Source organism: Mustela nigripes, chromosome 5 (assembly GCF_022355385.1).
Source record: "Mustela nigripes isolate SB6536 chromosome 5, MUSNIG.SB6536, whole genome shotgun sequence".
Classification (NCBI taxonomy): Eukaryota; Metazoa; Chordata; class Mammalia; order Carnivora; family Mustelidae; genus Mustela; species Mustela nigripes.
Genome location: NC_081561.1, coordinates 92,524,622 through 92,531,934, shown reverse-complemented (window position 1 = coordinate 92,531,934; position 7,313 = coordinate 92,524,622).

Genomic DNA, 7,313 nt, shown 5'->3' with positions numbered 1-7,313 from the left:
GAGTGAATAATGGTGATAAAAGGGAAAAATCAGACAGATAGAAACAGGAGAGGGATCTGACCCCAAGTCAGGCAATAGTGTGGCATGAACTAGAGGCTATAATTAACTCAACTTCCACACCTGTCAAACAAAGGAAAGAAGGGGCTCTGTGTCCAAAATGTCTCCAGTGTGAGGGAGTTGGGGAGAGAACTCAAAACACCCAACTGTCTTATGTGAGCCAACATCTATCTCATAATGAACATGAAGAAAAACGTGGAGTTCTGTTAAAGTGGTTGTCACCCCAAACCTTACATCATGGTGTCCTTGCCCCTTGGAGTTTTAGCCTAATTGATGTAGAATTATCTGTGGCAACCTTGCTCTTTTGAGAGGCTGATTTCTGAGGCAAGAGCACAACTTTGGAGCAAGGCATGTCTAAGCTCAAGGCCCAGGCTCTCCTGTTGCCTGGTGGGAGAAGTACCTGTGAGGAACAGGTTCTCTCATTTGTAAGCTGGGACCAAACTACATCCTCCTTCAAGGTTTTATGAGATTAAGAGGCATGTGTGTCAGGACTCTAGCATGAGTGTCTGACAATAAAGGCAGGGTTTGCTCTTTTAATTTTGAGTGAAGTGTCAGGGAAGGATAGAGTAAGATACTTAGAGGTGATTGTATCTTTCTAAGGCCCACAGACAATTAAAACGTGACCAGATTTAGTGACCTGTTTTACATTGGGGAAGTCACATATAAAAGCATAAAGCTGAGAAGTTCTTTGCTTACTACATAGCTACCATAATTAAAGGTATTTGCCAGAATTCTATAGTAACAGCATATGTTCTTTATTAACTTTTTCAGAAATTATGTTGTCAAAAGAATTAGCCCATGGTTCCCTGAAGAAAATACCTGGTTCTTGTTAATCACAGAGAAAACAGTGACCTTGGACCAAGAAATGGTCAAATATGGAAGTCCTGTACTGATTAGGAACTTATTAACTTTTAAAGCTGACTAAGTAGGAAAGACCCCCATTCAAAGGATCACAGAACGCTCACTGTTGGCAGTAGGAAAACTTCTATTTTTAAAAGCAAATGACTTTCTCAGCATTAGAAATCATCTTTCCTTACTATTTGCCACAAGATTTAATGGTAAATGGGGGTCACCTTGGGAGGATTACAGTGAATGAGCATTGTAACTTCTATGTGGAATTGATTTGTCCATGAAAGAATTAAACTCTCCTTTGCCTTTGAGTGTGTGTATATTGTGTGTGAGAGAGAGAAAAAGAGAGGGAGACAGAGAGAGTGAAAGAGAGGCTGAGAGTCAGAGTTAGACAGTTACTAATAGAATGAACATAGGTCAACTATCAGAAAGAAGATCTGGGTCCCACAAGTGAAATTTCAGAGATTTCCCTCTTTGTTAACTGCAAAGTAAGCAGATGAAGAGCTTTCTTAAATTCCAGACTCTTCATGGATATTGTGGAGATTGATTGAAAGAGAATATTAAGATTCCACATGCAGTCTCTCTTGTTCTGGGTTTAGCTTCTTCTTCTTCTTGGCATTTTGTCCTTGCAGACCAGAACCCTCTGAAATGGACACCCCATTGTGAAGGAACTTCCTGTGTCTCCATTACTACTCCATGGTTCGTATTACATTTCCCTTCCCTTTTACATTTACTTTTGTTAAATGAGTTAATACAGATCATTTCCCATGACCCCCTTCTTCAATTAGCTCTCTGTAATCTGCATATACCCTCTACTAAAAGGTATTCTTAAAGTTTCTAATGATCTCCACATCAATTTTCATATCTTTTATTGATCTGTAAGTTCCTTATATGCATTGGATATCCACTCTTTCCTATCTACACTTCCTCCTTCAAAAATTTGTGGACTCATACACCTCAATTACAAATCTAGAGTCTTAAACTTGTATTTGCTTCAGTCTGAAATATTCCATTGCATGGGTTCAACTTCTAGTTCCTCCGATTCAATGAGCTATATAAAAATTTTGAAATGTGTTCATTTTATGTCTTTCATGTTATGAGAGTCATAATTTTACCATCTTAAAAAACATTATAACAATTGTTTTCCACCTCTGTGGGATCTCAGAGATCTCTAAAAACATGTATAATTTATTACTATAACAGAAACTCCCAGCCTCAGTTGACTTTCTGATTGGTTTCTTCAGTGCCTGTAATCTTTGGGGCCCAAAACTTTTGGAAGAAACACAGTGATCTGTTTCAGTGCAATTTGATTCTGTCCATACACCAGGGACTCTCCTGAACATATATCAGAACCAGCAAGATTGCAAGACCCAACGCCAGAGTTTTAAGTCAGTAGGTCTGAGGTGGGCCCAAGAATTTGTGGTTCTAACAAGTTCCCTGATAATGCTGATGCTGACAGTCCAGGGACAACACTTGGAGTAGCGCCATCTGAAAGAAAGTAACTCTAAATATACTGATTATGTTGCTTAGAAGGACCATCTAATATTGGTCCAAAGATTCTACTTTATCAAAAATAGCTCTTTTTTCCCCTCATAAATTTGACAACCATTTTCTCATTTGATTAAAGATTACTGGATTTCTCTTAAATATATTAAGGCACGGTTCCTACCCCCTTCACCCAAATTCTTTGTATCCAAAAAGTAAGTCAAACATATGCATTGCGTTTTTAGTTTGAGTTGGTGAACTCAGACAATCCTTTGTTCCCTACCTCATGCCCCACCCCTGCAAAATAAATTCCTTCCTCTTCTTCTTAACCCTTATCATGAGGCCCCTCAAGTTCAAAATATAAAAGTCACAATGTAACTTTGAATAAATATTTTTATGACGTAGAAGATGAAGGGATAGCGAAGATGTATTATTTCAACTCTATTAGTTATATGCTCACTGGTTGACTTTACTATCAACATTGCTAAGCTTGTGGTCTATTTTTATCAATAATATGACAGCTGCATATGCAGTCAATTTGGAGTGTAACTGAAATTAAGTGTAAAAATTTATCTCCAAGACCTATATATGCACAGCTTACTGCTTATGGAATTCTGCTATTAGGCTGTCCTCACTAATATAACTTCAGTGGGCCACTATAGTTCTTTGTCAATATGGTTTCACTATTCCAAGAATCTCTTGCCCAGGAAGACAAATGTTGCAAATAACCCATTTGCTTACTCCAGGAGCATCCCAAAACACCATTTAAATGAACATCAAAGCTTTCAACTCTTTACTAGAGAGCATCAGACATCTGTTAACTCCTCATAGATCTTTAAAGCCCTTAACATAAAATCTTTGTTTGGCATCCACAAATCCTAAACTATTATATCATGATATTTATTCAGGCCTAATCAAACACCTGCACTGAAAAGACCCACCAGACTCCAGAACTTCATATACATTATTGTCTAGGACTTTGTCAAGCAGTACTCTCAAAACAAACAAAAATAAGCTTAGCCTTGTATTAACAATAGGTTATGTTAGTGGTTTATTTGTTTGTTTGTTTTAGGGAGCCAGAATTTGACAATCTTGGAGTTCCCATCAACATTCTCTTAGACTTCCTCACTGTTGCAGCCCAAGGCTCTTGACTAGAAACATTGGTCCTCTGAGTGTCCTCCACCTCCTGTAGGAGAACTTGTTAGAAATACAGTCTTCACCCTACCTTACCCCACCTCCAAACTTACCCAATCAAAATTTCTCTGGCGGTGAGTTCCCAAAATGCCAGTTTAACTTCCAGGAGAAAGAAACTCAGTTTAGGAATGCTTTCTTATCTGTTTAGCTTTGAAAAAAAAAAATGTTTTATTCTTTGTGCAAACTGATTTAGTACAATTCCTTTTTTCTATCTTTGTTATCTTGAGTGGACATTTAAAAGAGAAAGGTTATAACAAAGAAGTCCCAATAAATTCCTTCATCAAACTGGCCCTTGAAACTATGAAGTTTGAAAGTTTTCTTATTAGTATTTACCCTTTGCACAAACTGTCCTGGTCACTTCCCAAACCTGGGAGAACTTTCCTCAGTCTTGATTTGCTTTGTCCATGGGAGTCCAGTTCTGGGAAAGATCTCTTCAAGGTTTCTGTCTTCTGTGATTACTCAGAGATGGCCTGGCCATCAGGCTGAGGGGTTTGAGCCATGAGGTACCCAAACACCCTTTTGACTGACTGACTATTCCCAGACTCCCATGGGTGTGTCTCCCTCCACACATTTATCTGCACACCATCTGCCTGGGTGTCCAGTCCTCACATTTTTACACTCCAACTCCAAGTCATGAGCTTTACTTCTGAAATGACGTAATTCACCAAGGATAATTTAGAGTTACAGTAGTCATTTGGGGGGAATTTCAGTAGAATCAACATTGTTCTTTGGAGAGACACCTTAGAAACAAAAAGGGAACAACAGTGCAAACATCCACCATCTGCAAGTTTGGTATAAGGAAATGTCTAAAAGAAATTCAGATCCAAAATTGTTTCCTAAAGAAAATTTTCAACCAAAGCAAAAGAGAATTTGAAAAATGTAAAGTTATCTCCTTTTTGGATTTCCTCAGATCACAAGATGAACATCATCACCTTTATCTTGTTCTTCCACTTCCACCGTATGACACACCTTCACTCTCTTCCATCAGATCTCTCTCTCTCTCTGGCTCTCTCCCCTTGCTGCCTGGCTGGTTGGAAACCCCCAAAGCTCAATTAACTCTTAAAATTAAAGCACACTCAGAGCAGGAAAAACCTCTTACACTTGGTTTTAAGCCCAGGTCTCACTCTGGGCTGAGAGCCATTCTCAAATAATTTCCAAACCTTTATAAGATAGAAGGAAATTTGCAGAAGAAGGCAGGGGAGCTTTAGAAACCAATAATCCAAAGCTTCTAGATTTATACTAAATAGTTAATGCATTGGTGGAAACTTGGATGCAGAAAATTAGGAATATAGGTCAAGGTGGGAAGATCTCAGGAACACCTGAAAAGAGCCCTAATTATGTAGGGATCTAGAGAGGTTTAGAAAAGATGGGCATGCCAGGTAACAGTCTTTTGGTGGCTATCCCCAAAGATTTCCTGGTGAGAATAGATTGGCAAGGATACAGGCTCATAGGCAAAGCAAGGATGAGTTCATCTGGTACTTGGAGAACAGGCTGTTTGCTACTTTTAGACAAAATTCAGAAGCAGATCTTGAGGCAGATGTGATCCCAGCTTTCTTTTCACTTTTTGTTAATGGTCTTAAGCTAGAAAGAGGGAATTTAGTATGACAGCAAAAACTTAAAATGGTTAATAATTTCATTACCAGGCTTTCAATACTTTGCTGAATATTTTGACCAAAGCTTAGAACAAAACCAGAATAAGACTTGGGACCATGATGTGGGTTTACAGGAAACAAAAACAAAAAATTAGCTAGACGATGCCACCCCAATCAGTCTATGTGGGAAAAGGCCACCTTTCAAGAAGACAAAAAGCATAAACAAAATATCACTGTAAATAAAATTGCATTGGAAAAAGAATTCTCTTGTGTTAGCCAAAAATCTACAGGAACAAAATGTAGTGCATAATCAGTAAAGGTGCTCTGAGGGGGAGCTGCATTACCAGACTTACCAGGAGAAATTTCTTTCAATAATAAAGGTAAAACTTGCAAATTTTTTATTGATACAGGTGCTGCAATAGCCAGCTGAAATCCTACCAGTTATACAACCTCGCCTTTGGAGTGAACTATTAGACTATATTAAAACAGAACTATTAGAATACTCAGGTGGTGGGTGTCTCTCATAATCTTCAGACACTCCATGTGTCCCAGTCCATAGCTGTTGCCCTGGGGTCTCTAACCAAGGAACACATTTTCCTTCTTAATGAACACGCACACCTGCTAACTTCATGAAGAGTAGTTTACTGTGCAAATTGAACTGCCAGACTAAATATGCTAATAGTACTTTTCTTGAAATACCTGTGGGCCCCCTATTCATCTAATGGCATAGCTAATTTGGACAGTGACTTCCAATATCTGTGTATCTAAATCAAGCCCACATTGCAGATCTGAAGGAAACACCAAACTTCTTGCGGGTAAATAGTCTGCTTCCATCAATAGCATTCTTGAGGCTGGGCCAATCAGAATTAAGACCGCCTCGTCTGGGGCGCCTGGGTGGCTCAGTGGGTTAAACTGCTGCCTTCAGCTCAGGTCATGATCTCAGGGTCCTGGAATCGAGTCCCGCATTGGGCTCTCTGTTCAGCAGGGAGCCTGCTTCCCTCTATCTCTCTCTCTGCCTGCCTCTCCGTCTACTTGTGATCTCTCTCTGTCAAATAAATAAATAAAATCTTAAAAAAAAAAAAAAAAGACTGCCCCATCTAAATGTCAACCTAAACTCACATGCTAGCTGTCTCTTTGGGTCAAAATAATCAATAATTGTTTGCCTTCTAGAAGAATCCACAGTACATCTGACTGCTCTGGCCTAAAGAACTATGAAAGTTCCCTCCTACTTTTCACAAGTTCTTCAACCAACAACTTCAGGAAATTTCCTCATGATTTGACTCTTATCCAATATGTGAATGACAAGTTTTTGTTTCTTGAGATGGGGTGAACTCTAAGATTGATGCCATCCCTCTACTTACTGTGTCAGCTCAGAAGCACCATCAGATTTTCAAAGAGAACCTAACAATTTTGTCAAAGTCAAGTTCATCATCTAGAACAAGATTAATCCTGAGGAGGTAAATTTCTTTCTCTTAACAGGTTTGGCCTTGCTGAATTTTCCCAGGGCAGGAACTGAGAGATGATGAAGAGGATTCTAGAATCTCACTGACTGCAGTTCCTAGCTGTTCTGAATCTCTACCTCACTGTATGACTCAACCAAATCCTCAGTAACCAGCCCCTTTGGGAATCTAAGCACAAACATTTCTTTCTTGAGTTACAATTAACTCTTCAAAAACCTCCCACTCTGGGCCTACCTAATTATCACGCGTTTGTCTAATTATATATAATATGAGATATTTAAACAAGGCCTAGGTGTTCTGACTCAGCTTTTTGTGAATCATCAGAGCCCAACCGTGTACTACAGTTTCTCTCTTGACTTGGTGACAAAATCTACTCACCTTGCTAAGGGCACTAGCCACAGCAGCTAAGCTAGTGGAGGCTCTGTCCACTCCTTTTTCAGCATATCCTTTAAACTAGAGTCCCTCTTGGGGCAAATTCTTTGCTGCTTATGGAAAATAAACATTTCTCTGCAAGTAGGCTTACCTCCGACAAAATCCCATTCTCCTCTGCCTCACATATTTCTATATATCATTATAATACTTTGAATCCTGCTCCTCTCTTCCCATTATCTTTAAGAAGGCAGCACTTACGACTTTCAAACATCTGTTTGAACCCTCTGGGTCCTTGCATAGATAT